This window comes from Thermobia domestica, chromosome 7, assembly GCF_964235325.1.
Source record: "Thermobia domestica chromosome 7, izTheDome1.hap1.1, whole genome shotgun sequence".
Lineage (NCBI taxonomy): Eukaryota > Metazoa > Arthropoda > Insecta > Zygentoma > Lepismatidae > Thermobia > Thermobia domestica.
In genome coordinates, this window is record NC_137460.1 from 247351376 (window position 1) to 247364138 (window position 12763).

Sequence of the window (12763 nt, forward strand, 5' to 3'; positions counted from 1 at the left end):
ACAGCTTATACCTTGAAAATTGAAATTATTGATACAAAATATATTTATAATATTAAGAAAATACCATGCTTAATATTTGTGAAATGTGTCATTATTAGTATAGTCTATATGTATTATTATAGCCTACTTAGAATTCTTGTACTATTACCTTCTAAAATAGCACAACTAATACGAATAAATGTTACTAGTATTGATAAAAGTAAAAAGCTTCCGTAATAATACAAATTCACTAAAATCCTATTCACTGGTTTCCCTTCTCTTTTCACACAGTTTGACAGTCTCTACACAAAACTTCAATGTGTTCAAGACACATGAATTTATTGCAATTTCTGCAGCGGTACTTAGTTTTCCTATTCTTCTTCCATCCACAATTCTGACATCTACCATGTACAGCTGGTAGTGAAGAAGCTTGTGACTGTGATTGAGATCTCTTCGTACACACTTCAGCAATTCTCTCTCGCAGGAGTCGAGGAAGATTAAGCATATGTGCTCTTGCTGCCAAGTGATTTTGAACCAGTCTCATTTCAACATTTGTGAGGAATTTGCGGCGAATTATATTTTCGTGAGGGTTATTACAAAATACGACTACTTGGCAGTTTATTCCAGCAATGTTTATGATATGGTAAAATATTACCATTGTCCACCGTCTTGTGTTCCTTGATACGTTGTAGTATGAGCAGAGCTGATCAACCATATCGACACCAATCTTGGATTTGTTGTAATCCAATAATACACGGTGTCCGAGAAGTCCTTCCCTGATTACAGAAATTGATAACTCAGGCTAGAAATAAGATAGAAAGATGAAACTGGTGTTGAATTGTTTACAAACTATAAAAGTTTTGGTCACATCAGTACACTTCCACATGAGCACCCTTGGTAGCACGTAGCACATCTAGACGATATTCAATTTCCATCCACACATTACCCAACATCATTTGAGGGATCGATGCAACGACTGTGGTTATTCCTTGCTGCAGGGTTTCAAGATCTGGTACACGTGTTCGGTAGACCTTATCCTTGACATAACCCCATAAAAAGAAGTCTAATGGGGTTATGTCAGGAGAGCGTGGAGGCCAAGCTGTTGGTCCATCACGACCAATCCATCGCCCAGGAAATGTCCTATCGAGATAGGCACGGACGTCCAAACCCCAATGAGGTGGTGCACCGTCTTGCTGAAAAACGACATCGGGGAGATACTGAAGCAGCTGAGGAACAGCATACAGCTGCAACATATCCAGGTACATTGCAGATGTGATGGTATCCTCAGCGAAGAAGAATGGCCCGATAATTCGATCGTGCAATAACGCGCACCAAACATTCACCTTTGGACTGCCTCTGGTGAAGAACTCCCTGACCTCCCTGGGGGGTTCTGAACCCCAAATGCGTACATTATGGCGATTCACTACTCCACTGACAAAGAATGTCGCTTCGTCGGAAAAGGCAATTCGTCTGAGATAACCATTATCGACCTCAATACGTGATAGCATTTCGACCGCAAAGTCACATCGACGTGTACCGTCGTCGGGCAACAAGGCCTGAACGAGTTGCACTTTGTAAGCACGAAACAATAAACGTTTGTATAAAATGTCATGGATAGAGCTTTTTGGCATCTGTAATTCACGTGAGGCCCTGCGCACCGATTTCTTAGGACTTCTCAGAAAAGACTGCCGCACAGCCTCCACCGTGTCTGCTGAGGTTCTTGGTCGACCAGACCTCGGAAGGTCAGCAACCGACCCTGTGTTCTTGAACTTCTCATACCAGGCTTTAATGCTCTTGACATCAGGTGGAGTCCTCCCAAATGTTGTCTGGAACTCTCTGCACCGTGGTTGGTGATCGTGTCTCATGGTACCACAGGACACACTGTGCCTTCTCCTGGTTGGTTGGCATGGCTTCTTGGGCTTCTTACTTACGTACTACAAACCTAAAACAAAACAAATTGAGACTTGGTAAAACAGAACAAACCTAACACAGACAAAAACTTTTATAGTTTGTAAACAATTCAACACCAGTTTCATATTTCTATCTTATTTCTAGCCTGAGTTATCAATTTCTGTAATCAGGGAAGGACTTCTCGGACACCCTGTATTTGTGGTTTACCCGTTTCCTCGTCAATAGCATCATCGTCATGCATGGACGATATCAGCAACACATTTTTCTTTCTGGTCGGTATATAGGAAACAAGAGTACAATTGTACCTGAATCCCAACACACTTGATGGCACAGGTCTGTCCATTCGCTGAATAAAAATCGGTGGCAATTGCTTCTTATTCTTTCGTATCGTTTCTAAATGTGTCAACTGGTGTTGCTCGAGAAGTGCTTCGGATAGTTCAACACTAGAAAACCAATTATCTGTTGTCACATTTCTCTTGGTTCCTGATATTAGTTCAACAAGTCTCTGAACAACGTCTAAGGGTCTGTTGCTGGCTTCATATGGAGATCCCTCAGGTTGTTTGCCAACATAAACTTCCATGTTTGCAGTGTAGAAAACTTTTGCATCGGCTAGAGCGAATGCTTTAATTCCATATTTAGCAGGTTTTGACGGAATGCACTGACGGAAACTGCATTTTCCACGGAATGCAAATAGCATTTCGTCTACCGTAGTGTATTCACCAATACTGAAATTTGCTTTACAATTCCTGACAAAGTGTTCGATAAAGTCTCGAATAGGTGCCAGCTTATCGACATTTCTTCTGGCTTCTCTAGTATCGGAGTCATCAAAACGCAAACGTGAGAGAAGGAAAGCAAACCGTTGATGAGACATTACGAGCCGAAAGATCTCTGGTGAGTTCCCAACTCTTGAGAGTTGAGTCGATTAGACATTTTTGACACCACTTAGTATGAGAAGACCTAAGAGCGCTTCGACTTCCGCAGCATCAGTCTCTTTTGTAATGGAATCGTTCTTATACTTCCCAATTGAGGTCTTTAGTATTCGCTGATTTGTATATTTCACAGTTATGTCCACCATTTCTGAGTCTATGAATGCTCTAAACACTTCAATGGGCTCAGTTTTACCCTGAAGTACGCTTTTTCTTCCAAAGGTGGGTCACGAGGTTTTTCTTTCTTGTTCTCACATTCTTCGGTGGAGCATGAATTTTCCATTTAGTTTTATCTTATCCAAAATAAAATGTTGAATCCTTGCATCCTTTGTTGTAGTTCTCCAATAAAATATCTTCACTCGCGTTGGGATCTAGTTCTTGTTCACTTTCTGAGTTTTCTTCTCGGGTTTCTATTTCGTCGACTTCATCCGAATCAGACTGGTCATCGCCGGGTTCTGACTCAGAATCTGAAGGAACCGTCTCCAGGAGTCTCCGAAGCCTCTCTTGCTGTTTTTCGTAGTCAGCCATTCTGAAAAGGAAAGAAAATTGCTTTACTTTCCTAATAATGATATTTTAAAATTCTATAAAATAATAATTTGTTATACCATTACATAATTACCTAGAAAGCAAGTATCAGGATGGTACATTGCAAATTAATTGGTGGATGTTTTGCTGGTCAAGTTCCACCCTATGGTTCAAAACACAAATATGCAAAGTATGGTCCACATCAAATTGAACGATATCTTCTGAAACAACCTTCGATTCGCATTACCTAAGAATGTTATACTATACGGCCGTGTCTCAGTATTAGCTCATTTTCCTTGAAACCGTGAGGTACGGGTTCAACTGCCGGTACCATCCATGCTGGCTGAGAGTTTGGCACGTTTACCTCGTTCACACCAAGCAAATGCTACTTTGTACATTCAATAAGGTCCGAGCCAAATCTTTTCTACATCCTTTCCCCTCCCGGCTGTGTAACTGTAACTTACAATAAACGCCACACACACAGAAATGTTTAACCTACGAATTCTCATAGAGATTATTTATCGGGCAGAATTAATGTTATTATGTTAATCCCATCTTCAATTAGACACATTTTCATGATGGCAAATCAAGTTAGGTCGCTATATTCCTTAGAATGTATGCTCGTCTAAAATGTTACATGATGCGCCTAATTTCTGGCGAAAAACTCATACACAATTTGAAATGAAAATTCAAAATTAGTATATTATTATTATTATTATTATTATTATTATTGCTTGGACTGTGTTATTTTGAAAACCACGGTAAAAAACACGGAACAAGTTTATTTTATTGGGTACCTAATGAAATGCCAACTACACACACCTTTCTCGATCACCTAGAGAGTGCCTAACTTATCCCCCCCCATTCCTGTTGGCTCAGGCTGACCACAAATGGATTGACTTTTGTGTTGCATTTGTCAACCTAAGTAATTAAGTTATTTGGTTAAATTTGAGGTAAAAGCTAAGATCAATATGTGTGCTACATTTTTTTTTTTTTTTTTTAGCAAAACGTAAACTAACCTATCCTCTACTAACCCTTTATTTTATTCTCTACGCCTCAAAAACCGGTATACATTAGTTCACGTCGTTGCACTTTAACTACGTTTCTTCAAAATAGTATACATACCCAATAAAGTAAACTTATACCAAAACATAGACGAGTAACTAAAATTAATACATTGGAAAAGTAACAACACACCTACAGTGAGGCCGGTGTCACAGACATGAGACGCAAGCAGAGACCTTAAGTTGACCTGCAGACTAAACAATAACGAGAAGCTCACTGACGTAAACACGAACTTGAAGCCCATTGCGGGACGGAAAGGTACTAAGAGGATCAACTTCCGCCATCTATTGTGAAACAAACAAACAAACAAAAAAAAAAAAAAAAAAAAAACACGGACCCGGAATCTGAGACCGGGCCTCACTTATGGAGGGTTAAGACCGGTTTCGTCATAATTGAGTATATTGCTTCTCTCTACATCTTGCAGGCTTCATTTGAGATTCGGAACGTAACATTCTATATCTTCTCGGCTAACCTGTGCTCTAGAACTTTTAATATTAGTATCATATCGCATCGTTAGTCTCGCCTTGCGTCGAGTATAAAAGTTCTTAGCCTAATCTGCCCATGGCAGATTATTTTGGAACCGTGTTTCATTAACCCCTTTTGAATCTAAGTAGGCTTTGACAAGAAACAGTAAGTCCATGAAATCGAATGGAAAACCCCAATCGCCTAAGAGAATCAGATGATCAACTATTGCAGTTTCTTCCTCGCTTTTCAGAACTGGTTTTCGCCAAACAACAATACACAGGTTTGGGTCTTTGATATGGTTTGCAATTGTGCCTATGGAGACATTAAACTTAACCCTCGCAGGACCAAGCATCAACCCGTTTCGCTGTGGACCAAGGGGGTGTTAAAAAAATGTCCACTGTATTATTGCACTTAAATGAGATTTTATTGTTGTGAAATTTAGTATAATTAACAAATACACCTTTTCATATAATATTTATGATTGTCCACATGGATATTTAGGCTTATTTCTATGTAACTGTATGCTGAGTATTATTCAATAAAATTAATTGGACGGATGATACCATACATTCATATATTATTATGTGAAGCTAATACTAAATTTATAATCTTGGCAATGTTTACATCACACTAATTTTGAGTTCTTGAACAATGTACGCCACTGTTCATATGCTATTGATGTAAGTAACTTTGTAGTGCGGAACTTTTCACGGAGTATTCAATCGGAGTTGTCAGTGTCGAGCTGACAATTCTCGCAAATGTTTACTTTCTCACTATGTTTCCCACAAACAAATCTGCTGCATTTGGTACACACGATTGTTGTTTTAGGAAGCTTGTTTGTGTTTCACGTTTCCTTCTCGCCTGGGAGTTGCATACATGACACCTACCTTTGACTGTTGTTGCAGACCGTGCAATGTCCTGACGATGTGTGGTGATTTTTCTCTTCAGTACGTTTTCCATTGAGGAAACAATATTACGCTGCATACCCCTAACATTTTTGGTGCGTTCTTCAATGTTTGGCTTGATGAGTTCAATTCCCAGTTTTTGAAGAAACAAGCGCCTTCTATTACTTTTTGTTTTATTCCAGTCAGGAAAGTTCATTGTGTACAAGGTATATGCGTTTATACAAGCAATGTCAATAAGCGTAAAAAAGACGGATAGTGGCCATCTCCGTGTACTTCTCTTGGTGCTGTATTTACGTGCCATTTGGTCGATTGTATCGACACCACCTTTTGTTGCGTTATAGAATAAATTTGTCTGATTTGTTCTTTCCCTCAGTATCTGATATCTTGTCATCATGCTGAGTTGACAGTAGTAATAGAAGTTTTTTCGGTTTTTCCTTAGCTACATAGGACACTATTGTTACCGGAGGCTTTCCACTGTTGGGATCAGTGAATGCAAACATATTAGAATGTAGTTCCCTATTGTTGATGGATTTCAGTTCCTCAGGAATGTGTTTCCTATTGCTTTGTAATGTTCCTACTAATGTAAGACCATAGTCAGTGTACAAATCCTCAGTTAGTTCTACAGACGCGTAGTACCTGTCTGTAGTGACATTCCTACCTGTATTCTGTATAGGAGTGACAAGTCGTTTCACAACTTCTTTTGGTTTTCTTGAGGCAGTGTTGTGCCCTCTTCCTTACCGTCATACACTTCCATATTATAAACGTATCGGTGATCACAGTCAGCTAACATCCTGATGAGTATACCGTATTTGCCAGGTTTCTCTTTCATAAAAAAACTTTGAACTTACAATTTCTGCGGAAAAGGGAAAGCATTTTATCAATAACTGTATTAGTTCCAAGTTTACAATACTTCGCAAACGTGTCGTTCAGAAGGTTGAACACTTCGCGTAAAGGTGCAAATTTGTGCTTAGCTTTCCTTTGCTCTCTCGTAGACTTGTCATCAAACCGAAGAATTTTGAGGAGAGAACGAAATCTGTTCCGACTCATGCTTGCAATGTATACAGATCGTCCTAAATCCTCAGACCACAAATCGTGACAGTCTAAGTTAGTGTCATCATTTGCTTCCATCAGAATAAGCACTCCTACAAGTGCAAGCGCTTCACTTTCATTGGTGGGGTCAATATTTTCTCTAGATGCTTCTTCATTGGTATATTTCACAATTTCTGATAGAATTTCGTCTGTGAAAAATTTCAGAAAAGATTCACGAATATTGTTTACAACACCACCTGGCTTTAGTCCAGGTCGTTCACGTATAATATTTTGCTTTGTTCTTCGTAGAAAAGGTGGTGGTTTATCAACGTACACTCTACCAGATTTGCTTATGTACTTTGTAGAAACATACGTTCCCTTACTATCGTTCACATTCGGATTATCACTACATTTTGATGTTACCGATTCCGAGTCACTGGAATGGTAAACTTCGTCACAATCATAAATGTTTTGGATGTCACTTACATGGTTCTCGGTCTCTCTCACATCTTCTTCTAAACCACTTAACTCAGTTTCACTCACATCAGAAGAAAGTTGCTCCGCTATTTTTTTTTTCGACAAATATCTAGTCATTATTATCTTGTAAAAGAAACACAACGCACTGAAAACTATACAAAGACTGTTTACAGACTGTACAACTGTTCTCAAAGGAGTATCACCCTTGTACTGCTAATGACGAAGATGTAGACAGTCATTTGTCTACTATATGAACACAGTAGCCAGTTAAAAGCAGAAATTAAAAAAAAAAATATTCCAAAATGCAAGGTACTTAATTGGACCAAGGGGGTTATTTTGTGTCGACCGTCGAATTTTGCTTTTATTAACCAAGGAAACAGAGGAGAAAGATTTGTCCCATCGAAACAATTATTTTAGATACTTACTGACACAAAATAAAAATATGGAGAAGGCGCTCACAAGTATTCAACATCAAAACAACGATATTCAAAAGTGTGAACATTTTATAGCCTCCCCTTGGTCCTTTGAGGGTTAAGCAACGCGTCCCTGTATGATTTGCCGTGTACCTTCACATAGTCTATTGCCTTCTGAAGATCTTGGGGCTTATATTTTTGAGCCCCACGACCACCTTTCTTTTTTTATGTTCTGGGCATAACTGCTAGTATTTTTGTATCAACGCCGGTCATAAATCACCAGTCACCTGCAAAAAGATAATATACAGAAATATAGTCATATAAAGCAATGTACTGTCCACTTTCGCAATATAACATTCAATAGAGATGCTATGTTCAGGATTACCCCAAATTTTGTTCTTGAGCGACTTGTTTTCCAAACAAATATTAAAATACCATTGGAATGTAATTTACTCAAAACGCCACATTGAATATGCTTAAAGACACCATAACCCATTATATGACTTGACCTGACTACTGCATGTGTTTTCCTTCATGTTCAGGCAAGCAACTTTTTCCGAGCTTCCTGAATAGCGCTGAAAATAGCACTTGCTGTTTTATTTTTTTCTGCCATATACATGACGATCTGGCAGTATATATAGACTAAAAGTTACGAGGACATGTGGTCAATCGTATTCCAATTTTTTATTGTAACTTCAAGCAGTCAGTTTTCTTACAATGCCTTAAAAATACATTTTACCCATTTCTGTTCAGGTTTACCCTGCGGTTCAGGATTACCCCATCTGACGGAACTTCTCTGTGACGAACATATGCCATTTACTAATAATCATATTCCGTTGGTGCTTTTTATTTACATGTTGTATGGTAATTATATTGAAAATAGGTGAAGGCAAATTTACAGTACGCTTGCGAAATAATAATTGGTAGAAAAAAGAAATCCAGCATAGAGGAAGGACGGTTTTTACAAAGGAAAATATACTCCTTAGTAGTCAATTTTCTTTACGTATTAATATGAAACTTCCTTCCAAAAATTTGCTGTTTACAGGACCAAATAATTTAAATAATATCGATCAATAATGTTTCGTCTTTTTTTTTTTTTTTTTGTTAATTGTACGATGTCCGTTCATTTTGAACCTCTCAATTTTTTACGCTTCTAGTTCATGAAGTAAGTAATAATTTCTTGATTCAAATAAGTGTATATTATTATCGAGATCTCTGATCGAACGTCTATTTTACGCTTCTTAAATACTTCATACTTATGAATTCTTGAGTTTCTTTCGATGCTCTTCCACAGCTCCCTTATAAACCTAGCTTGCTTTCTGAATAGTTTCTATTTCAGGAGATGGTTTTTGATGTAATTAAGATGTCCTAGTAAGCAGTTACAAGCTCGAGTTCTTCCTCGTAAAGTTTCTTTTTACTTAATATTAGAGCACTCTATAGTGGCAGATACGGCATTAAGTGTTGCAGTAAAATCTCGGCTGCCTTCTCTGAGTGAAAATCATTTTCGTCCTCTTCGTATTCACAAGTTTCTCTTTCACGCACTTTCTCCCGTATAAGTGCAAAATGTTGATAGAATGGCGACTTTTCATATAAAATGTAAGGACTATTTCCATGTATCTTATATTCTACTTTAACTGATTTGTAATTTATTTTATCTCTTACACCTTTCGTTAATCTAATAATTGCACTTGCACATTCTCTTGTTCTAAATGCAGAATATAGCACTATCATGCAGTCGGAAAGATATCTGTGCAAACTTGTAACGAAGTACATTCTTGTAGTTGCAAAATTACTTCCTTCAACAAGTTCCTTACACATTTCGGCACACATTTTCGTGACAAATGAATTGATATAGCATGCAAAAGATGTGCATTGCAAATATGTACACCAACTCCATGAAATTCCTTGTTATTCCAACAAGATTCCTATGATCAACTCAGATAAGATAATAAGCTTGCACTGTTAAATGACTGCAAAATGGAATGGATGAAAGCAAAACTAAAATCTATTTGTATTAACGAAATTTCTTGTGTGGACTTCAAGGAATACTCTCCACGAACATTGGAAAAGAAATGAGTTTGGGATGGTACCGTATGGTTTGTTAAAATATATTCAGCTAGAGAAGTTGACAAATCCTCAGTAACTGCTTCAAAGGCAACAGTATAATAATATACTCATTTACTGGTATACCAGTTTAGTTTGCATACAACAGATCCTGTTGATTTGACATGTAATATTTTTGGGTCACACTTCTTAGCAAATATACACATTTGTTGGTTACTATATAACTGGATTTTGAAAGGTAAATAACTTATTTCTCTTATGTAAGTTATTCCATTAGCTTCATATTCCCTCCATGTTTCCCGGTGGGAACACTTGGTCGAAAAAGTTAATAAAAAACGCTTTTTCAGGCCAGCCACCCTGAATGAGGTTTTTCTGGGTTTTCCTCATTCACAACAGGCAAATGTCGGGATAGTACCTGACTTATAGGTCCCAGGACGCTTCCTTCCTTCCCTTTCCCCAGATTGTGTGCATCCCTCAAAACGTGAAGGGCTAAATGGCCTTATGTGCTGACAGCCCAGAAATCTAAATTCTAAATCCCTCTATGTTTCTACATAAAAAAAGCAAAGCAATCTTTATCACCTTTTACGTTGAATTCGTGACTCAATCTTTTCAGGACATGTTTCGATGGACGTGGGGTAAGATTTCCAACTTCCACAGAGTACCATCTGCAGTTCTAACCAGCTTTTCTCGTACTTCTGTAGGACTGTCAATGTTAAATTGTTTCCCTAATTCTTTTCAGAGTTTCCCCCGTACAAATATTACATATAATGTTCTTGTCATGAATAAAATTACCGAAACCAATTACATGAACTTTAATTTGTACAGAATTAACTGAATCTTCTCTTATTATGAACTGGTATGTGCGACAACCTTTCTGTATGCACTTTGCATATGCAATACAGAAATATTTTAACTTTGAAATCCTAATTCTATGATAGAGGAACTTCATTGTACATCCCTGGTTAACAGTATTAAATTTATAATAAAATAAATCTGTCCAACCTTTCTGAAACACTGGACGTTTAGTATCACCATCATTAATAGTTGTTGCAATTTCCATCCACTCCCTGCTGGAAAGTAAAAAGCTAAAGCTACTAAAATAACCTCTTTTCTATTTACCTTAACTACTTTTAGTGTTAATTCACCCTTTAAAAAAAAAAATACATATCCAGTCTACTTCACTACTATCTGCAATACCGTGTTGATTTGTGTTTCAGTATGGCTCCCCTTCGAGAGTATTCTCCTTACATTGTTGGTTGAAATTTTGGGTCTCTATTTCCTTACCAACCTGTGCGTTTTAAAACAAAAGGTCTTGAGTAATTCCGCGTTCATTTGCTGCAAGAAGTTCATCCACTTCAGAACGAAATTCATCACCTAATCTGTAATAATTTTCAGCTGTAGGCTCAAGCTTTTTAATCTCTTCTTACATTTACAACCTGGTTTCATTTCTACAGCTACTTTGAACCAAAACGCATTACTGCCTTTCCAACATTTCGTATTTACATTTGGATCTCGTTTAACTCAGTTTCTAATACGTTCTAGCATGTCCACACACAAGTCTTTACGGCACTGTTTTTGGTCATCGGACAGAACTTTTGGAACAACCTTCACACAAATCTTCCTCATGTGTAATTCCTCAGTTAAAATGCGTCGAACAGCTTCCCTATTCAAGTTAACCAACTCCGCCACTGCACGAACACTTAATAGGAAAAGATCGATTTACATTTTCTTGAAATAAAAAATCAAATTTTCAATATATCTATAATTGGATTATTTTTTCCTCTTTATTCTTTCACTATTTACAGTATTTTGGTTTCTATGTACAGATTACTTTTACTTTTATAATTTTCGCATCCGGCGCTCTAATGCAATAAATTTAAGCACAGCACCATATTGAATGGTATTACTTTCCTTATTTACGTATTTGAAAAAATACTGAAAAGTCCTTGCGTATCAGTTTTGGTTAATTTTACATAATTGACTTTCTTTTTCTTCTGTAAGTTCTTGTTCTCTTGAAAATCATTTTCCTTGTTAGTATTTCCATCCTCTTTCTCTGTTGTTAAGTCGACAAGTGGAATGTCTCTACCTTCTGCCATCCTGCAAAATAAGAGAAACAAAATTATCAATAATTGGAATTTACAAATCTAATCATTCTAACTTAAGTATGCTTACGGCTAACCATTTATCACAAAAGAGGTGAATTCATATCACCTAAAAATCAGAACTAAACATTTTTTGTCAATGTTCTACCTCTAATACTATTAATTTTTGATCTTTTAAGTCAACACAATTTCAATAAATTATAACTTGAAGATTGCGCTTGAGTTCTACAATATTAAAAGTCTAAGTAATTTAAATTTGATGTATCAGACTTATAATGTGAAGCTATCCGATTAACGTACGGACCGTTGCCTTCAATCATCTCAAGTATAATTCCTAGCGGTCTTTGGAATCAAATATGACTTAATTCACATACATTGTTACTTCAACAAATTCATCATGTCAGTTGGACGGTACAATCAAATTATTTTGTTACGAAAAAACAAGCACAATTCTTCCTTATCGCACAAATTATTTTCAAGTGTTTTATCATAGCTTAGAATATTCAGATAATAACTAAAATTTTAGTGAATTCAAATGATTTCTATCTACTCGAAGTTATCCTTCACATTAGATAATCCGACAGTACACTGAAACATATTGGGTTGCCTAACATGTAGGGATTATACAAACATTTTCCTTCACGAGTTATTGTCTCTCCGAGAGATGTCATCCCTCAAGGGGAACAATAAGTTTAGATGTCAAACTCAATATCCTAATTTCGGAATTCTTTTCTACAATATATACTGTTAAATCGTTTAATCGAAAAAGCATAAAAGCTTTTCTTTTTTCAGACCAAGCAACATATGTCAAGATCCCCTTTTATTGAATTGTGTACACGTCAAGAGACGTATCGGGTTAACATAATCTTAGATGGCAAAAGCTCAGGAAATCTTGTCTTTTG